Source organism: Sciurus vulgaris (genome assembly GCF_902686455.1).
Source record: "Sciurus vulgaris genome assembly, chromosome: 4".
Classification (NCBI taxonomy): domain Eukaryota; kingdom Metazoa; phylum Chordata; class Mammalia; order Rodentia; family Sciuridae; genus Sciurus; species Sciurus vulgaris.
In genome coordinates, this window is record NC_136464.1 from 146317800 (window position 1) to 146340634 (window position 22835).

Here is a 22835-nt window from a genome sequence, read left to right on the forward strand (position 1 = left end):
GTCCCCAACCCCATCCCTCCCTATGCACAATTCAAAGTTTCTTCATTTTAAGCTGCTCCTCCTCCCCACCATTACCAGCATCCGCATATCAGAGAAAACATTCAGCCTTTGGTTTTTGGGGATTGCCTTATTTCGCTTAGCAGGATATTCTCAACTCCTTCCATTTGCAGGCAAATGCCATAATTTCATTATTTAAAACTGAGTAATATTCCATTGTGTATATGTACCACATTTTCTTTATCCATTCATTTGTTTAAGGGCATCTAGGTTGTTTCCACAGCTTAGCTATTATGGATTGAACTGCTATAAACATCGATGTGACTCCATCACTATAGTACACTGACTTTACGCCCTTTGGGTATGAACTGAGGAGTGGGATCACTGGGTCAAAGGTGATTCTTTTCCAAGTTTTCTGATCTATCTCCATACTGCTTTCCATAGTGATTGCACCAATTTGAAGTCCCACCAGCAATGTATGAGTGTATCTTTTCCCCCACACCCTCACCGACATTTATTATTGCTTGTATTCTTGATAATTGCCATTTTGACTGGAGTGAGATGAAATCTTAGTTTTAATTTACATTTCTCTAATTGCTAGAGATGTTCAACAGTTTTTCACATTTCCATTGATTATATTTCTTCTTCTGCGAAGTGTCTGCTCAGTTCCTTATCCCATTTATTGATTGGGTTATTTGGGTTTTTGGTGTTTTTTGAGTTCTTTATATATCTTGGAGATTAGAGCTCTCTCTGAGGTGCGTGTGGTAAAGACTTTCTCCCATTCTGTAGGTTCTCTCTTCACCTTATTTATTGTTTCCTTTGCTGAGAAGAAGCTTTTTCGTTTGAATCCATCCCATTTGTTGATTCTTGATTATACTTCTTGTGCTTTAGGAGTCTTGTTAAGGAAGTCAGGTCCTAAGCCACCACGATGAAGATGTGGACCTACTTTTTCTTCTGTTAAGCAGGGTCTCTGTTCTAGTGCCTAAGTCTTTGATCCATTTTGAGTTGATTTTTGTTCTGGGTGATAGACAGAGATTTATTTTCATTTTGCTACATATGGATTTCCAGTTTTCCCAGCACCATTTGTTGAAAAGACTATCCTTTCTCCAATGCATGCTTTTGGCGCCTTTGTCTAGTATGAGATAATCATATTTATGTGGATTTTTCTCTGTGTCTTCTATTCTGTACCATTGGTCTACATGTCTGTTTTGGTGCCAATACCATGCTGCTTTTGTTACTATTGCTCTGTAGTTTAAGGTCTGGTATTGTGATCTCCTGCTTTACTCTTCTTGGTAAGGATAATGAGAGGCCTCTGATCAACAGGTTTTAAGCATCTTAGGGAATTACTTAATGGTTTACATTTTGCATCAGTTTTTTCATATGAGATGGGTCTCCTCGCTATTAACCTCTCTTCAGTCTGTAACTCCATGCTATTCCAACCCTCCTGTCTGGCCCACTGGGAGGCTGCAGTAAGCACCTTAGAACAGGAACCATATTCTTCCTTCCCCACCACCAGGAAGACCCATGTAACATAAAATTTACCATCATTAACCATTATAAATGTAGCATTAACTGGGTATTAAAGACATACATACTATTAACCTTCATACTATTAAGCAACCATCCATCTCCCAAAATCTTTTCATTTGTAAAACTGAAATTCTACACTCAATAAACACCAACCTCCTCCATTCCAACCTCCTCCCAGCCCCTGGCGACCATCATTCTACTTCCTATTTCTATGAGTTGGACTACTCGAATTACTTTGTATGAGTGGAATCACACAGTATTAGTCTTTTTCTGTCTGGTGTATGTCACTTAGTATAATGCCTTCAAGGTTCATCCATGTTTCAGCATGAGTCAGAATATCCTTCCTTTTTAAGGTTGAATAGTATTCCATTGCTCGTGTATGCACACACACACACACACACACACACCATATTTTGCTTATCCATTTATCTGACAATGGGCACTTGGGTGCTTCCACAGGTATTTTTGTTTTTTAGGGTGTGTGTGTATGTGTGTATGTGTGTCTGTGTGGTACCAGGAATTGAACAACCCAGGAACACCCTACCACTGAGCTACATCCTCAGCCCCAACCCCCATTTTTAACTTTGAGACAGAGTCTCACTAAATTGCTGAGGCTGTCCTATAATTTACAATCCCCCTCTGCCTCCCTCAGCCTTAGGAATTGCTGGGATTGCAGGCATATGCTACCAGCCAAGCTGCTTCCATGGTTTTTATAATTAATCTCTGTGCTCATATCTCTCCCCAAAAAAAGGTTTTGATCATTGATGGATGATTGTTGAACTGAATGAGTCAATATAGTATGTGAGTGACAGTTAATGAAAACTGTAAATGATTGATACTGCACCAATTTAAAACCAGAACTGGGTGTCAAAGCTGAAAATGCACCTTAGCACGCTTTTCCTGGAGAGAGCAATGAAGTAGGGAACGTTCCCTACCAGGAAAACCCAGAGTTACAACCCTGTGAGAGTGAGGGGTTCTGACTGGGTCACGTTGCTGTTATAAAAGACAAGATTCAGATGCCACCTACGGACACAAGTCTCGGCCTGTCATCTTTCATTTGGATCCTGACTCCTTCTGAGCACCCAGAATTGACAATTCCCTAAGGGACTTGAGTAAATTCACTCATGGTAGCAGCTGCATAATTCAGAAAGCCAATTTATTCAGTTAAAATGAAAAATAATCATGCTAAGCACATTTTTCCCTATTGACAAACCTACATGGAAAGAAGCCAGGTATCACTGGCATGTTGTTTGGTTGTTTTGTGTTCATTTGGTAAAACAAATGAAGATGTTTTAAAAATTAATGATGCAATCATTAGTCCATATATCTCCACAGTGCGTGGATATTGTGTTAAGGAGATGCAACATTTGTGTTCATAGATCAGGTGTCTTCTCCCCTAAACAGCGCAAAAGACCCATAGACACTTTTGTTTTCTGCTCTGAGCTAACTCCACCATTAATGAAGTCCATTCTCAGGCAATGGAATAAGTTAGATGCAAACTTTCTTAACTCTAATTGCATTCTGAGCATTATTCTCCCAGTGTCCTAGTCAATAATTTCTTATGTTAAGTTTCCAGAATGCCAAACTCCAGCAGTATGTGGTTGGCTTTGTTTACTCAACTCTTACAGGGTCATCTTGGGCCACAATTCTTGTGGAGGGAGAGAGGAAATCATATTAGTTTAGCTTCCACATAAAAATTGAGGGCAGATTCTAATCAGCTTATGACCAATTACAGGTGCTGCTTTGCAGACAGTGAGGATCAGTATATGGAGGATGTATGTGTATTTTGAACTCTATACCTCCTCAGATTCAAATTCATCTGCACACTGAACATTATCTATAGACTGATAAGTAATAGCATCTTCCACAAACTCTCATGCAAATTGCACAGAATCTGGTGTGATTAACAAAATTTGAATTATTTTGTAAAGCATTCCTGAATTCCCAGTAACTTCAAATATAAAGTATTAATCTATACATTCAAAGAGGATGCTAATACCTTCCTGTGAAATTTTATTTATTTAACATGCCAAGCCCTGTTTCAAGTACTTTAAAAATATTAATTCATTTAATTTTCATAATGCTCTTATGAAATAACTAGATTTATTATCCCTGTGATTTAAATAATGGAAGTGGGGGAAGAGAGATGAAGAGGCCAACTGGGGTCGTACAGTGAATGAAATGTGGGGTCTGTCCTATTGATTGATTGATTGATTGATTGATTGATTGAACTGAGAGATACTTTACCACTGAGCCACATCCCCAACCCTTTTTGTTTGTTTGTTTTGATTTTTTTTATAATCGATAGAAATTCATTTCTCATACATCTGGAGGCTAAGAAGTCCAGGATCAAGCCATTGAGAAATCAGCATCTGGTGAGGGCCCACTTGCTGTTCACAGATGGCTCTCTTTTCACTCTTAACTGTACATGACAGTGGTCAAAGGGAACTTTCTCTGGGACTCCTATTTAAGGGCATGGATTCCAATCATGAAGACTCCCATCCTTATGACATAATGGCCCCTTAAAGATCTCATCTCCTAATCCTATCACCTTGAGGGTTCACATCGCAGCATTATGAATTTGGTAGGTCAGATGGACATAAACATTCAGATCATAGCACTAGTGTTCTTGTTAAAATTTCAAGAGAGTTCCCCAAATTCATAGGAATCTGAGTAACGGACTGATGTGACTTCATCCATCTCAAGTTTTGGGAATTCTAATAGTTTTTGCAAGAATCCTTTTCTCGGTCTACTTGCTTAAAATCTCCCAAATCGAGTCTTTAGGCTATTTTTCATGCTCAAAGTTTCTGGAGTTTCCTTCCCCTTACCTTTTGTTTCTATAAAACTCAACTTTCATTTCTACCTTTTATGCCTCCATGTGTATGCCTTATTTCTTCTTGACTGCATCAAAGGCAGAAAAATCAAACTGTAACCAGGTGTGGTGGTGCACACCTATAATCCCAGTGGCTTGGGAGGCTGAAGCAGGAGGATCTCAAGTTTAAAACAAGTCTCAGCAAAAGTGAGGCACTAAGCAACTCAGTGAGATACTGTCTCAAAATAAAAAAAATTTAAAAAAAACAAATTAGGGCAAATTTTTTTATATTTTGAGACAGTGTCTCACTTAGTTGCTCAGACTGAACTCAAACTTGCAAGCTTCTTGCCTCAGCCTCCAGAGTCACTGGGATTATAGGCATGTACCACCACACCCAACTCTTTGTCCTCTTTACTAATGGTTAACCTGACTTCTTTACATACTGAGAAAGAATTGGGAACTACTGACCTAAATGCAAACACTGTCAAATGCACAGCCTGGTATTCTGAGGAAGAAAAATAAACAGCTACAAGCAGTTGGCAGAGAGTTGGGGTTGCAACAAGAAACTCAACCAGGCCTGTCCCTAAGAATCAGCAGGATAGATAGCCACATCCCCTATGAGTCTTTTGTTTTATTTTCAATTTTCATCAAACCCATGTACACATAGTTTAAAAGTCAAATTGTTCAAAAAGCTAGCAGAAAGTGTTTTTGAATGTTTTCACCACAAAGAAATGATAAAGGTTTAAGGAGATAGATATATGTAAACTGATCCAAACATTAATATGCATAATTTTAATGTTTTTATATGTCAGTTAAAATGATTGTCAATTAAAATAAACAAATGATTCTGAACTTTGGAAAGAAAAAAAGTCAAATCGTGTTCAAAAACTTCTAACAAAAACGGAAGTTACCTGCTACATCACATCCTATCACATTCCTTAGAGACAGGTGCTCTCAATATTTTTAACTTTGTTTTACCTTGTGCTCCCCTATTTTTAAATGATATGTATATACTCTATATCTCTACTCAACTCTTATACTTTTATTTCTTTTCACGTCCCATTTTTCTCCCCCGTCTTCTCAGTAGGGAGGACCAAATTTTTGGTTGTTGCTAAATCAATACTCAGTGCTTACATTACGATGCTATTTTTACATAGAACTATAATTATTACTTGCCTTTTGGTTGTAAATGTTTTTTAAAATAAAACAGACAATAACATAAAATGCCTTAAACACCAGAGAATGTGGCGCGGCTCTGTAGGTTCATTTTTCAGTTATATATTTGTGTGTGTATGTACTAGGGCAGATGTGAAATGCATTTTTTACTGTGTGTGAAGAATTTTGAAAAGTTTGCAAATAGGACCTTTGAAGAGGTGATTAAAGAGAGGTCTTTAGGTTGGGCTCTAATCCAATCTGACTGGTGTTCTCATAAAAACAAGTCAAAGAGAAAGATCTCAGGAAGGCAAACCTGCCAACACCTTGATCTTAGTATTCTGACCTCCAAAATTGTAAGAAAATCAATTTCTGTTGCTTAATTTCACACCCAGGCTGTGAAATTTTTTGTTAGGGCAGACCTAGCAGCTTATACAGTGGCATTGCATGTCATAGGTCTGGAGATTTCTAATCCCTGCCTCGCATCTTCCTTTGACTCCCTTGCTCCATCTTGATTTTGTCTTACTGCCTTGGTGTCTTAGTCAGCTTTCTTGCAGCTGTGACTAAATGACCCAACCAGCACAACTGTAGAGGGCTCACGGTTTCAGAGGTCTTAGTCCATAGAAGGCCGGCTCCATTCCTCTGGGCTTGAGGTGAGGCTGAACATCATGGCAGAAGAGTGTGGCAGAGGGAAGCAGCTTGCATTATCAGGAAGCAGAGAGAGATACAAAATATATACCCCAAAGCCATGCCTCAATTCCAATCTCCTCCAGCCACACCCTCCCACTGGAGTTATCACTCAGTTAATCCCAATCAGGGGATTAAATCACTGCTTGGATTAAGACTTTTACAAGCATTTCTCCTCTGCACCTTCTTGCATTGTCTCACACGTGAGATTTTAGAGGACACCTCATATCCAAATCATAACACTTGGTAAGGCCACACACTGGGTAACATACAGCTTTACCTATGACATGCGTGTACCAATGCATTTTAATATGGCTGGAGAAAAACACAAGCCAGTCTCTTAGGTAAACTAAAATGGGCCTATGGGGAGAGATGCTTAGTAATCATAGAACTCCAAAAACATGACAAATTATGTGAAGCTTGCTTTTTGATTAAACAGAACATTCAGTGTATACTTATAAGAGATTAGACCTATTATTCTTTAAAATGTCATCCACCTGAGGAACTCACACAATGTGCCCACAAGTGATTAATGGCTAGACTGTTCCACCAAGAAGAACATTCTGACCTTTAAGTACAGGGTGGTCACCTTGGGACTTGGTTGCCATGTGGCTTGATCTCCAAGGAAGTTGGTAAATGTTTTCTAAATCAGCAAAATCTAACAATGACCCACCTGCCTCAGATCCAACCGTCCCTAAATCATATACATAATCAGAGAGCTCAACCTGGACAATTCACTGTCTTCTCTTCTCTGAGGGGTAAAGGCTGCCCACCTTCTCTCTGAGCATCAATTCTACTGCTGTCCTTAAATAAATATTTACATGTGTCTTGCTTACTGATACATCCTGCAATTCTTCCTGATCAATGTTAAGGATCTGGATGGTAGCCAGGCATGGCGGTGCACACCTGTAATCCTCAGACTTGGGAGGCTGAGGAAGGAAGATCATGTGTTCAAAGCCAGCCTCAGCAACCTAGCAGGGCCCTAAGCCACTCAGAAAGACCCTGTTTCTAAATAAAACATTAAAAGGGCTGGGGATGTGGCTCAGTGGTTAAGTGCCCCTGGGTTCAATCTCTGATAGAAAGAAAGAAAGAAAGAAAGAAAGAAAGAAAGAAAGAAAGAAAGAAAGAAAGAAAGAAAGAAAGAAAGAAAGAAAGAAAGAAAGGAAGGAAGGAAGGAAGGAAGGAAGGAAGGAAGGAAGGAAGGAAGGAAGGAAGGAAGGAAGGAAGGAAAAAATCTGTATGGTTCCAAGTTCAAATCCTCCTTTCATAGGACTTTCTTGGACTCCTTCCAGTAAAAACCTCGTCACACCTGAAATGTAGGACTCTAAAATCCAGACTTCCATGGGGCTCATCATGCTACCGGATAATCAGACTCGTGTGTCCTTGTGCCAGTTCCTCTCCACTGTCCTCAACATAATTGTTACCTCTTTCCAAATACCCAGCAGTGCCTTTCCCCTCCCCTCTGTCAATTTAGGATCTTATTTCATTTGATTCACTGAGAAAGAGAGAAATCAGGGCAGAGGACTTCTATAGACTGTCACCATCCTATTTAGCACCCACCCCCAGCCACCCACCTTTTACCCACAGGTTCTGCTGTCTGTTCTGCACATGAACGTTCCCTGCAACAGTGGGACCTGTAAGTGGTGATTAGAGGCTCTTATGATTGGATTAATTCTGCTACTGAGTGAGGAAGTTAGTCATGGTGAAGAGGCCCCCTTCCCTCTGGCAGGTGTGCCCTTCTAGACCCTTCTGTCATGGGGTGTGCAACACCAGATATAGCCCCTTGATCGTGGGCGTCCCAACCTCCAGAACCATAAGCCAAACTAATTTCTGTTCATTATAACAGGTACATATTATATCAGCACAGAACGTACTAACACACTGGTACGGCACCAGTGCCCAGACACCACCATGTTTGCATTGAACTCAGAAATCCTACTGTTTACTGCATGGTGGTCCCAGGCACCAACCAGTGTTGAGCTTAGAAATCCTGCTGTTTACTGCACAGGGTGTATCTACTGCACATGAATATAGTGAACCAAGTGGGCACTAATAAATGCTGAATTTGTTGTTGGCAGAGCTGCTGAAATCACTGAAGGCCAGGACAGAAGGGAATAAAAAGACTTCCAGAACAAATCATAATTATCTAGAGTTATCTACAGTTTGCCTCTAAATAACAAAACATTGTTTTCAATGTTTTTCCTTCATTCTTTTTTAAATTTTCTTAAAAGCAACTTTAAAAATGTATGACATCCTCAACCCAAAATGAAATATTTCACAGCTGTGGTGGTGGGCACTGTCCCAGAACCTTGTAACTCAAGAAACACTAGCTTCACTAAACTTCTTCTGTTCTCTGTGTTCTTTCCTGAACCAGATCTCAAGGTAAGTTTCAAGGCTCATGTTCAAGGTCAAAGTTAAGGTGGAGAGTCAGAACTAGGCTTCCTGGTTGCCAGGCAGTGAGGAAAGGAAAACACACCCACTGCATTAATGAACTCCCCTCTCCAGGAAACAGAAAACCTTGAGAATCCACCTCAAGGCTTGGGCCTCAAAACCTCTAATACTAGGTAAAAATATCACCCCATTCAAACCAGTCACAGTGGTGCATTCCTGTAATCCCAGTGGCTCCAAGAGGCTGAGGCAGGAGAATCCTAAATTCAAGGCCAGACTGGGCAACTTAATAAGAATCCATCTCAGAATGAAAAATAAAAAGGGCGAGGGATGTAGCTCAGTGGTAAAACACCCCTGGGTTCAATCCCCACTCCCGCAAAAAAACAAAAACAAACAAAAAACACCTCCAATTCAGCATCAAGCTTTTATATAAAGAAAAAACTATTTATGGTTTCTGATGCCATGTATCACTCATCAAAGAGTTTCCAGGGAAAAGGATGGGTTTCCAGGAAATTGCTGTCTTTTAAGGCAGCAAATTCAATTTTAAAATAAATGATAAAACCTCAAAATGTGTCATTTAAACTGCTTTTCATAAACCAAGTTATCCAGGTTAAATGTAACTGGGCTGCTTTGCATTGAGAAGGCTCACCCTCTGAATAAGACCCCTAGCCTCCTCTACCCTCCCATCCTAGTTACACTGACTCTCATCAGAAGATTCCCCATCCCTCTCTCAAAAACAACAAAAAACTTCCACTGTCCAAAATTGCTCAGTGTTAATTAAAGTTCTTAGCCCTGCGGTGAATGTGGCATTTGCCTTCAACTCCCTACATTCTTGTGCCTTGAGAATAAAAAAACAGTTTAGGTTAAACTTCTCATTCCCTTTAAATATTTGTGGTGTGGTTTCAGTGGAAAGATATTCAAGAATTAATCAGGCCTAAAAATAGTTTCATCTTCTCCCTGAAAATTTCCAGGCATCATTAAAAACTTCCCAGTTGTCAGTAACTCAAAAGAAAGGTGTCCATCATCACTGGCCTCCTTTGAGAGATTCACTTATTGTTTCAATGCATATTTATAAAGCTGTTTATGTGCCACATAAGTGCTGTGCCTAGAGAGGTAAACAAGTCTACAGTGGTCAAGAAAAGCTTCCTGAGGGAACAAAAGCAAAAACTCTTGAGATGGAAGTTCTCTGGGCTCAGCATTGAAGGTAGGCTTGAAGACTGGCACTGAGAGAGGAAGAGCTCTAGAGCAAGGAGTCACTATCAGCAGGAGAATCAAAATCTCTCATCAACTTAATTCCAATGTGTAATGAGACTGAACTTGATTTTGGACTTCCCATAATCCCGAATGGTTATTTGATACATTATCATTCACTATAATTACCTGGTCTGTAGTATTCTGTTATAGCAGCACAAAATAAACTTAGACAGTCCACATAGGCTTGATGCCTCCAAGATCCTTCTGGATTCAGGGATTTAAGGTAGAGACTGGTTTCTCTCAGCAGCCATTGATCAATAAATCAATGCTGCTGGAGGACAGATAATTAGCCAATACAAACCCATCATTTCTTCATGTGATGGACATGCAATCCATGACAGACTTTGCCAAATTCAAATTCATGAACTTCAGATACAATAATTTTTTAAAAATTCTTCTCACTCTAACATTGCTCCCAATAGCAAAAAAGAAAAACAAAAGAAAAGAAAATAGAGGTTTGAAGATAAAGAAAAAAATTTTTTTTGCATAGAATAATACCTGTTTTGCACAGAATAATACCAGTTTTAAGTCTGCCTCTGTATGTCACTCATATCTTTTCAGCCTTGTACAACGTGTACCTACCGTCTTGTAAGTGTTAGTCTTCTATTGAAGTGGTTTGACTTATCTGGTATCTTAATGTGAAGGTCGGTTTTATATTCATTTCAACCTTTGTTTTCTCTTAGATCAAAATATTTGTTTTGGCTATATTGAGGGAGATTTCCCAGAAAAAGTTCCCTTTGGGCTGTTAGTAAGTTGGTCTACTTCCTGTTTCTAACTCTGTGGAGACAATTCAGAAAAGATTGACTATAACCTCAGTGTTGCTGGGTTGTTTTTCATTTCCTTGCATTTCAGATCTGTTTGTTTTTATGTGTTAGCCTCTCACATGATAGACAGATGCTTGATAAATGTTTACTGATTTTATTTTATTTCCAAAAACGCTTTATGAGAAAAACAATACAGTTCAATCGGCAAAATTTGTTTTAGCTTGCCTCAACCTTGTTGCTGAATATTTATCACCATTCAGAAAGTACCATATGACCCGATGTGCAAAAGAGTCACTGTATCCCCCACAAAGGCACAGAGATAAACATCGAAGTGCCAGGAAATGAAGAATTGAATCCACCTCAAAACCACAAAATTCCCAACCCGTTTAACCTTCTCAATAACCATCATCATTATTTCCCATTTTTCTATTTACTTTCAAATGCATCCAAACTCATGTTATCAGATTCTGACCCTGGCCAGATTTTTTCCATTAAAGGCATAAAGATGAATTTACTGCTACATGTTTGAGTAAATGCAATGAGGTTAAAGCAGGCTTCTTGGCACTTGTCAGAGCTGAACAGTGGCTTCTTTGTCCTTTCAGATTCTCTGGGGCTTGGCCCTTGCCTCTTCTTGGATAACATGCTGCTCTTCGACATGCTGGGTCTCAGCCAGGTCTGGTTCTCAAACCTCCCCATAAGTTCTTCCCTTGGGGCAGCCCTCAAAGCAATGAAGAACACAGTGACACCCTGTCCCCAGCAGTTGGGCTTCCAGAAAGTTGCCTGCCCATTTTGTGAATCTAACACCTGATATAAAATTTCTAATTACAGTCACCAAATTCTCTCTCCTAGGAGATCTGAAACAGCATGCCTGGCTCTTTGTTAAGACCTTTTATTTTCTATGGAAAACCCTTGCCAAATGTTGGCCACAGTTCACTCTGTCTGATCCAGCTTTTTATCTCTTCTCAACCAGACAAACGCACTTGCTGGATGACCAGGCAATCCATTTCCAAGATCTGCTTGGACACAATGCTCCTGTCCCACCAATGTGCTGTGCAAAGCGCTCCAGAGGTATTTCTCAGGTTCTGGCAGGACGACTGTGACATTCCTCAACAAAGACCTTACAATTTCAAAGAGAATTTAGATCACTGGATTCTAAAAGTGTCAATGGTTCTTCTCTGAGTCTTTAGACATCAAACCCACAGAGCATGTAATGCCGGATTTAGATGTAAAGTGGTGGAAATAGGGCACACAAACATCATTTGGCAAGTGAGTGCTGTGACAGATGCATATTTAAATCTGTTTGCCAAACTGTGCCTTTTTGACTTGTTTACAATCTAAGGTGGTGGTCAGTAAATTTTGCATCCCCAGCATGAGTGAAGAGCCTGGCCCGTATTTATCATCAAGGACAATGAGGTAGAACAAAAAAGTCCAGAAATTATAAAACTCTAATTAATCCTCTCTTATTTCGGGTAATAATTGGTATGCTTACAATTTTTGTTTGGCATTTCCCCCAGAGAATTGGGCATTTTCAGGGTGGCCCCAGGGAAAAGGAAAAAAGAAGATCTCTGGGACTGCCTCGGCCCTGAGCCGTCATGAGAAAGGGTCAAGGTCGGAGGCCGGCAGGGTAGAGACAGGGAGAAGCCCACAGGGCGGAGCAGACAGCACAGGAACGTCTATCAGCCAGTTTTGCACACTTGGATCAACTGTCTCCTTCCTACATTTCTCTCGGGAAACTGAATGTGATGGTAGAAGATTGGAGAGAGTTCAAATAGAAAGTTTTTGCCCAACTTTGAGCACAAACTTTCCTGTTCCTTCATTCATTCAGCATATTTATTGAGCAACTGTGGTCCTACGCATACCATTGTAGATTCTGATGTTCCAGCAGAGGATGAACCCAACAATTCCCTGCCCTCCTACTTTCTAGAGGGGAGGCAGAAAACATACCAGATAATTTCAGTTTATGATAAATGTTATGAAACATGAGAGCCATGTCGGCTGGTCACAGAAAGGCTTTCTGAGGAGGGTGGCGCTTTAGCTAGGAACCAAGGGACAAAAGGGAAGGCCTCGATCCCATGATCGAGGGAGGAGAGGGGGCTGGGGAGATAGCTCAGTTGGTAGAGTGTTTGCCTTGCAAGCACAAGGCCCTGGGTTCAATCTCCAGCACCATTAAAAAAAAAAAAAAAAAAAAAAAAACAGGAGGGAGCAGAATGAAAACAAGTACAAAGGCTCTGGATAGGGTAACGTGAGGGCGCGTGAGGAAACGAGAAGGCTGCAAGGTGGCAAGCTGGGGTAGATGGGACAAAGTGAGCACAAAACAGAGGCCTTTGCAGATCACAGCAAGGGCTTGGTCTTTTATTCTTGCTACAGTGACAGTGGAGAGGGCAGTAAGTTGCTTCTGGTTGAGCTTCATGGGAGGCCTACAACCTGATAAAGTCATTTCACATCCAGTTCACAAAAACAGAGTAGATTACAATGCTAAACATTTTGATCGGGTTACCTATCAGGGTCACAGCCCCTGCTAAGGATGCTTCTCTTCTCATTGACCTGCTTAAGGTGTATCAGTTGGGACAAAAGAACACATATTTGTCACGAACCGCTCACTCCAATATCTAGTAGCACCAGTGACCTGTGATATTTTTCACTCATTTATCAAACATTTAAGTACCTGTTATCCAGTAGGATAAAGTAGTGGGCAAGACAGATACAGTCCTGGCTATCAGGAAGCTTATATTCTACAAAAAAGACTAACAACTAAATACGGGCAAAACAAATTATTTTGATATGATGGAGAAAGTACAGTGTTTTGGAAACAGAGCAGCACAGTCAAGTAACCTCATGACAGAGGGCTTCCTGGAGAAAGTGATGCTTAAGCTGAGCTGAAGGTTGAATAGGAAAAGGTCAGTTGTCAAGGAAAAGGGAAAGTTTTCCAGATGGAAGGAATGGATGAGAGAGGGTACCTGGTATATTTACACAAATGAAATAATCTTATTATGATGAGAGGCAGAGTGCAAGATGGAAAGGGGAGAGATGAGGCTGGGAATTAGAATGTGCCTAGGGATCCAGTCAAAAGGTTAGAGCCCAAGGAATCTTGGAAGGATGTTCAACTAACTGTATTCTATCATGGTAACAATGGGAACTCTCTGAAGGGTATGGAAAATGAATCCAGAATGGGGTAGATGATGCCTGGAAAAGACATTAGAAGGTGTTGTGCTAATTCAAGTGAGAGATGGCAGGTATTTGAGCAGAATATTTGTCATGGGATGAAGCAAAGTAGGCTGAGTACATATTTATTTATCCATGGCTTAAAAAGTTAAACTGGAGCCAACTTTCTAAGGAAACCGAGCCAACAAAATTACATGAAATGAAATCGATGCAGAGAAAAGTTGAAGAGACCATGATGGTCTATGTAAACCAAATTTTAGGAAGAAGTAATTCCAGGAATATGTAAATGCTATAAGCAAGACAAAAGCTATGCAGAGTACTGTATGGGGGGAAAGAGTGGTAAGAAGAAAGAGACCACGTGGCCCATGAAAGAAGAAAGGAGGGTGAGTGTCAGTTTCTAGAAATGACCTTGTTCCTGGCCACTTTCTAAGTTCAGCTCCCTAAGGTTCATGCATTCTATTCATGAATTCCCTTGATCCCTGTCTCCAGTCTTGCCCCATGTGAGGCGGCCTCTCCCACCCACATACAAGCTAACTTGATTTTTTTTTTCTTGCAATGTAAAAAATCTGAGTGAAACTATAATTATTTTATATAAAATAATTTTTAAGAAGTTAATAAAACAATGCAAATTAAGACAATTAAAATGAGAAATGTAACTTGTGAGTGATTGCAGGAGTCCATGCCTATGGATCAACTGCTTTGTAATATGGTAAGCTCAATGATGATCCAAAAGAGCCATGGAGAATGAACTCATCATTTGACCCAGTTATCCCACTCCTTGGTGTATAACCAAAGAACTTAAAATCAGCATATTATAATGATACAGTCTTATCAATGTTTATAGCACCTCAGTTCACAATAGCCAAGGTATAGAACCAACCTAGGTGCTCTTCAACAGTGAATGGATAAAGAAACTGTGATACATATACACAATGGAATATTAGTCAGCCTTAAAGAAGAATGAAATATGACATTTGCCTGTAAATGGATGAAACTGGAAACTATTATACTAAGTAAAATAAACTATTATACTAAGAAAAATTCCCCAAAACCAAAGGTTGAATGTTCTTTCTGATATGTGAATGCTAGCACATAATAAAGGAGGAGAGGGAAGAATAGACATTCATTGAACCAGACAAAGGGTAATAAAGGGAAGGGAAGGAATAGGAAAGACAGTAGAACTAGTCGGACATAACTACCCTATGTTCATTTATGAACACATGACCAGTGTAACTCCATATCATGTACAGCCACAAGAATGGGATCCTAATTAGAATAAGCTATACTCCATGTATGAATAATGTGTCCAAATATATTCTACTGTCACGTATCTCTAAAAAGAACCAAAAACAGTGCCTTGGAAACATGGATTCAGAACAAAAAATATTGGTCATGATGTTTCATGAATCCATCTCGCTCCATTTTTTTTTCCTCTGAGAGTGATGCTGACCACAAGAACCACTTCTGAGGCAGGAGGGCACAAACCCAGAAGCAGTGCCCAAAGAAGCCGAAGGCAAAAGAACCAAGGTGGAAAACTGACTCTTGGTGAAGAAGTGCTCCAGCACATTCTTGGGGAACTAGGTCAAAGAGCAAAGGGGAAGTGAAGGGTTGATGGAAACCCCGATGGCCAAGGACTTAGGACGTTAGGAGGACAGAGAGGGGTGGGGTGGGACTCAAGGAAGGGGCACTGGTTGGAAATGAGTTTGGCTGGGTTTGTCACAAGAGAATTGAACAATATACCAACCATGTCCCAGGCCTTGTGTAGGGCAATGGGACAATGAGGGTCTGCTCCATGTTCTCCAGGACTTCAGCCTACTGAGAAATACAGACACATACACAGTGTTGAAAGATGAACTTTGGCACATTCAGTCTTTAAGAGGTTTATTTAAGAAGCCAGAGATGTATGAATTGGGCAGCTTCAAACTAGCACGAGCTTGGGGTTCCACCAAAGGAGCAAGACAGAGAAACTTCTTATAGGGTGAATGAGGAAGCAGGACAAATACATTATTTGATTGGTTAAAGCTTGAGTGATTGCCTTTTTTGGACTACCCCCATGGGAAGTTCCAGAAAAAATAATGTGGGCAGGATTCAAAATCAACATATAAAAATCAATAGTTTTCCTATATACTAATAATGAATCTGCTGGAAAAGAAATCCAGGGGGAAATTCCTTTGACAATAGCCTCAAACAAACAAACTTAGGAATAAATCTAACCAAAGAGTTCAAAGACCTTTATAATGAAAATTATAGAATACCAAAGAAAGAAACTGAAAAAGACACGAAAAGATGAAAAGATCTCCCATTTTTCAATAGGCAGAATTAATGCTGTTAAGAAAGCCATCTAACCAAAAGCAATCTACAGATTCAGTGCAATTCTTACCAAAATACCAATGACATTTTTCCACAGGACTAGAAAACACAGTTGCAAAATTCATATTGAAGAATAAAAGACCCAGAATAGCCAAAGAGAGAGAGAAAAAAAGAGAAAGAGAGAGAGAAGCAATGTGGGATGCATCATTATATCTAATTTCAAATAATACTATAGAGTCATATTAACAAAAACAGTGTGGTACTGTTGGACATGGGGGCACATGCCTGTAATCCCTGGGTACTTAGGAGTCTGAGACGGGAGGATCTCAATTGAGGCCAGCGTTGGCAATTTAAGTAGAACCTATCTCAAGATAAAATTTAAAAAGGGCTAGGAATGTAGCTCAGAGGTAGCGTGTTTCTGGGCTCAGTCCCCAGTACCATAAAAATAACACACAAAATCCCTAGCACGATACTAGCATAAAAACAGACACACAGACAATGGAATATAACAAAAGACACATAGACAAATGCACACATCTACAGTTATCAGCTTGACAAAGGTGCCAAAAAGTACATTGGAGAAAAGAGCCATTTTTTAAAAAATGATGCAGGGAACATTGGATATCCTATGTAAAAGGATGAAACTACAGTCCTGTCTCTCGCCCCACAGAAAAATCAATTTGAAATCAATCAAGGAATTAGATAAGAAACTGTGCAATGGTTGGAAAACATATGTTTTCCCAAAAGACTAGGAATGGGATCACAATATGATCCAGCTGTACCATGCCTTAGTATTGATCCAAAAGATCTAAAGTCAGCATACCATAACCATAAATGCATACCCATGTTTATAGCAGTACAATTCACAGTAGCTAAATTATGGAACCACCCTAGGTGTCCATCAACAGATGAATGGATAAATAAAATGTGGTGTATATTCACAATGGAGTATTACTGCACCATCAGGAGGAAAGGAAGTATGTATTTGCAAGAAAATGGATGAAGCTTGAAGACATTATGTTAGGCAGAATAAGCCAGGCTCCAAAAGTCAAAGTCATATGTTTTCTCTCATATGTGGAAGCCAGAGACCAAAAAAAAAAAAAAAAAAAAAATTGAGGGGAACAGGGAGTGTATGTGATCTTATCAAAATAGAAGGGAGACCTAGAGGTAAGGAGAGATACTGGGGAATGAAATTGACCAAATTATGTTATGTGTATGTATGAATATGTAACCAGGAAGTCCACTATTATTGACAATCATAATGCACCAATATATATATATATATATATATATATATATATATATATATATGGTTTTTTGGTGCTGGAGATTGAACTCAGGGCCTCACGCATGCTAAGTGCATGCTCCATCATTAAGTTACACCCCTAGCCCTCAAAGGAAAATTTTTAAGCAAGGGAGTAACAGAATCATGTGGTGAAGTCCCTGAAGGAGTATAGGGTGAGACAAAAAGAGAGAAACCAATTAAGGATGTATTGCAACAGGTCAGGAAAGCAATGATGTGGGTCTGAACCATGTAGTGGGAAATAAGAAGGAGTGGATGATTTGAGAAATATTTAACAGTTAAAATAACAAAGATTGGTCAGCTGATTGAGTTTAGGAGGACAGAGAGGGAGAAATTGAGGGGATGGGGAAAGAGTTGGATGATTAGATTGGGTGGCAGAGATTGGTGTGGAAGCAGTGACATTAATTTAGGTGAGAAATTCAAGAGACTGGTCTTAAAAGTAATGGAAAGTTCAGCTTTGGGCTGGTGGGTTTGAGAAACACAACCTGTAGTCTCATTTATGGAAACAAAGAAAACTGTATAAATTTCCATTACGAGTAAGACTCTCCTTTTTTTGTGGAAGAAAATCAGACCTAAGGTCATGAAACGCGAGTGAGAGTCAGAGTTGGTGTTTTACATGGTGCCTGGTTGGGGTGGGAGTAGCTTATTAAAAGTACTTGATAGAAGTGTATTAAACCCACGGTTTGCCTGGGAACAATTAAGACAAGTTGAGGTGTGTGCTTAAGATGACAGCAACATATATCCAATCACGTTGCTAAGACAAACCTAAGATCTATACAACAAATGCCATGAATGTCCTCTCATGCCCGGGGAAAGGTCACACAGGTCTAAATCAAGGTTATCTGAGAAGCCTGCAGGGGGCGCGCGGAGGCAGCAGCGCTGTACAAGTTAGCCCCATCGGAAAGGTGACTGCTACTGGGACTAGAACGTTAAGAAAGAACTACAAGGTAGTATGCTTCTTCGACATGTTCAGAGTCGAGGTGCGTGACAAAATAATTGTTCATCTGCAGCATTTTAAACTGTAAACACCGCAGTGCATCCACAGAACCCTGGGAAGTGAATTTGCAATTCAAAGTAAATATTTTGAACTGACTGGATAAGCGCCCTGACACTTCAGATATTAGCGTTTGCCAGCGCTCCGCGTAATTCATTTTTAAAAGGAAAGGAGGAAAAGCTGACTCAAGCAGCAAAGCATGTTTTCTCCCAGGATCACTGATATATTACTTTTGCTTCTGAAGTGAATGGGTTCATTAGCAAATGGCCAGCACTTTCCATTTCCCTTTTACAAATTGAACTTTAGCCCAGACCCTGGAGAGTCTAATGAGGTTGATGTGAAGTCGCAGTGGGATGGAATAGGCCTGTTCCACAAAGACAGAAGGGGAAGATCAAGGTCGCTGGCATGCATCCCCTCTGTGCCAGGAAGGCAGCAACATTACTTATTACACTGTGTGAGAACTATAATTACCTATTTACTTTTCAATCTTTTTCAATAGCGTACAAGCTCCTCATGTGCAGGGATTATGTATTATTAATCATTGTAACCCCAGTTGCTTAGAAAGCCACTTAGAGGAGGGGCTCAGTAAATGTTTCAAAAGCAAATCAATTACTAGAGGGGTATGGGGATGGTTGGTTGGGTAGATGGATGGATGGATCCTAAATTTCTGGCATTAAAGAAAAATCACCACAACAATAAATGAAGTAAAGGGAGGACACGATAGATTGACTTGAGGCAAAAGAATTACTAAAAAAGAATCCTGGAACCATTGGAAAGAAGAAAAGTTGAATCACTTTTTTTCATAATTTTTTCTAATCTTCCAATCCATCCACCCAGGAGGCTGGTCTGAGCCTCTAATAGAGAAAGCTGCAACTGGATAAACAAGACTCTTTTGTGGGATTCAAAAATAAGTAAGAGCCAAGTATGGTGGTGCATGCCTGTAATCCCAGCTACTCGGGAGGAGGAGAGAGGACTCTGAGTTTGAGGCCAGCCTGGGCAATTGAGCAAGACCCTGTCTCAAAATAAAAAAATTTAAAGGGCTGGAGTTGTAGCTCAGTGGTTGAGCACTTGCCTAACAAGCATAAGGCCTTGGGTTCAATCTCTAGTACCACAAAACAAATAAATAAGTATATTTTTAAAATGAAGAGCTCCCACACTTTCTGAGTACAGAAGACCTGTTTACCTCGTACCTGTCCATGGAATAGTAACTCTGAGAGGCAAGGGCTCCCTCTGCCTGATGTAGACAGGGTTATGAATTTCTTTAGCTGCTCTGTAATCATCATTACAATAGTCTCAGCACGGCTACTTCCCAGAGGGAAGGACACTGGGGAAAGAGTGGTGGACGAGCTTTTGGAGTAGAGCCAGCGTGATCTTGTTTTCTGGCTTCGCAATGGCAGTAGTGAGTTCCAGGGGAGCTCATTTGGTAAAGAGGGATTTGGTCAGGACAGTGGCAACAAGGAATCAGCAGTAAAAACCCTTTTGTCTCCAAGACATCTCAAACATGGGATTGACAAGATCAAATAAAAGGAGAACAGTAATCCATCAACCCCTCCAAGCAATGGAGAACGAGCTCCTCATGAAAGTCCTGCAAATCTATAAGCAGAGGAGAGGGCAGCTTCTGGGGCCAGGTCACCGGTCTGTGGGGCAACGGGGAGCTGAAGGAGCTGCCTGGGGACAGGGTTGCTTTTCTCCTCCCTGAGCAATACTGACCCTAGGGCCTGGGGAGGAAGTCGTACCACAGGAACAGACAACAGACTACACAGTCCTTGCCATTCGAATGGCCAGTGAAGCTTGAGTATATAGCCACACCCTTTACTAACTGCATGAACAACAGCCTCCAGACTCACCTGCAGAGGGATATCCCCCTGGTACATGATTAGCACGGATATCTGAAACTCCAAACTTGTCATTCATACAACTGCCAAAGTGGAATGTCCTGGAGAGGAGGGACCAGCTTACCATGCACCAGGAAAGATTGATTCTGTAGTTTATTGCACCATATTCTCCTCTAACTATTAAGGAGTGTTGTAGTCAGCTTTTGTGCCACTATGACCAAAATCTCCGCCAAGAACAATTTAGAGGAGGAAAAGTTTATTTTGGCTTACAGTTTCAGAGGTTCCATCGTGGTCAGCCAACGCCATTGCTTGGGGTCCAAGGTGAGGTAGAACATCATGGCAGAAAGGCATGGTGGCAAAGTGACTTCCACAGCTCCAACCATCACATCTTTGCATAACAACATCACAAGGCAGGAAACAGGGACGCCAGGGCAGTAAGAGAGCTGCTCTATTTTATCAAGAAAAAAACATCCTTCCACAGGCCCCAGCTCCCTGCCTTTCCCATGCAGTGAGACAGGACCACAGGGCCAGTTCTACTGAAGGGCACTGGGAAAAAGGACACCTGGTTCTCTGGCTGCTGTGATTGAAAGTAGACACAGAGAAAGGGGTAGGAATGGGGGTGGGGGAGATAATGGAATTTTAATAAAGGACATTTTAAAACAATATAAGGACTGAAAGTGTTGCTCAGTGGAAGAGCATGTGCTTAGCATGCGTGAGGCCCTGGGTGCAATCCCCGAACCAAAATAAGAAGGGAAAAAAAAGTAGAGAAATGAGAATAAGGTCAGACAGCAAAAACTAAGATTTTAACAACCACCTCAAATTTTCCCAGACCTGTAAGCAAAACAGCCAGTGTTTCTGATGAGTCAAGTTGTATATGTCATTTCAAAATGCTACATAAGCTCTAATATCTCCTTCTGTTTGAAAAAAAAAAAAAAACCAAGGTTGTCATTCAAGGATGACTGAAGCTTAAATTTAAGAACCACAGCCTTTGAAGCCTTGTGGTTTTAAAAGATTACCCGTGGGTGGTAAAGTTTAGGGACAAACCCAGGGGAAAGTCATATCAGGCCTAGGGGAATTCTTTCTCTAACCTCTACCCGCCCCCCACCCCCTGTCCGGCTATCCCTGTCTCCTGGCAGAATTGGGAGTTGAGTTTCCAGTCTCTCATCTTTAATTACACACGCCCGGAAGCAGAAATGCGAGGGGCAAGGCCATGATCAAATGGTAATGCTACAAAAGCAATTAATGAAGAAGGCTGACCATCGTGTGAATAGAGTTTTGCTATTTCCAAATAAACACTAATAAAGTGCATATTTTATGTATTTAATAACAGACTATTTTATTATGCTGTTAGGCCATTGGTCATAAGTGATGAGTAATCACATATGTAACTAATGTTTCTTTTATATATGAAAAATCATGCTTCGCAGCTTCTGTCTTCTCACTTCAGGTCCTCATATTATAATCATGGAGCAGAGCACTGGAGTGAGCAGAACTAGGTCAGAAGCCCCTACCCCAGCCCCCATGAGAGCAGAGAACACATGAACCCTGCATTATTGATGATTGGAGGTCTTGGTTTAGAGAGAGAAAAGAGGACAAAATACTGAGGGTAAGAAAAGGGAATGTTCTTGCTGAGGTAGAAACAGGATAGGGATGGAAGAGGGATTTATTAAGAAAAAATTGATGGGAAGGGGGTTCTGGTTAGGTAGGTAGAATTAAGCTTTTGCAGAAGAGAAATCTTAAAAGTACATGCAACTGGGTGTGGTGGCACACAATTAAGTGGCCTATAATCCCAGGACTCAGGAGGCTGAGGCAAGAGGATTGAAAAGTATGAGGCCAGCCTCTGCAATTTAGCAAGATCCTGTCTCAAAAAATAAAATGGACTGGGGATGTAGCTCAGTGGTAGAATGCCCCTGAGTTCAATCTCCAATACATTCACACACACACACACACACACACACACACACACACACACACAATTACTTCTAAAAACACTTAAGCAGATTTCTTTTTGGAGGGTTTCAAGGGTAACTGAAAATTTACCTCTTTTCATCTCCTACTTTTCCCCACCCCACCCCACCAAACATCGATGGTCCCCTAAATTCCTTAATCAGGGTGTAAAGATTTTTCATTCTACAATTAGAGACAAAGCTTGACAGGCAAATCAGCTGGCGGAGGGGTGACATGAACCTCTTTCTCACTGAAAGTTAATGGCTGAGTGTGGATCCTTTGCTATTTGGATAGAAAGAAGTAAGAGAAGTGAGGCCCTGCCAGGGGAAGGGCTTTCCAAAGAAGAAAGGAAAGCACATTAAATTAGAAGAAAAGAAACATTATTTATTAAGCATTTATATGTCAGGTTCTATGTGCTTTCCACAACTAACTCATACAATCAAGAGCACCCCGTTTGAAGCAGGTACTATTAATAATACCCATTTTACGGAAGAGGAAACAAAGTCACAGGGAGGTGAGATAACTTGCCCCAAGTCACAGTGGCAGGGCCAACGTTTAAATTCTGGCATTTCTAGTCCAGGAGTCCACTTGCTTAGCCACAGACCAAAAGAAGACTGACTCAGAGAGAAGATAACCTGAGGGACAGACTTCCATATGTGGACAACGTTGCCTCAAGTCAGCCTGGTTACCTCTGTGTGTT

The 22835-nt window shown here is 40.6% G+C and overlaps 1 protein-coding gene across 1 annotated transcript in view; it reads left to right on the forward strand.

Moving 5' to 3' along the window:
- Positions 1 to 22835, forward strand: part of NUDT15 (nudix hydrolase 15) — a 72394-nt gene that overhangs the window by 41601 nt on the left and 7958 nt on the right. The gene's annotated exons all lie outside the window — the stretch shown is intronic.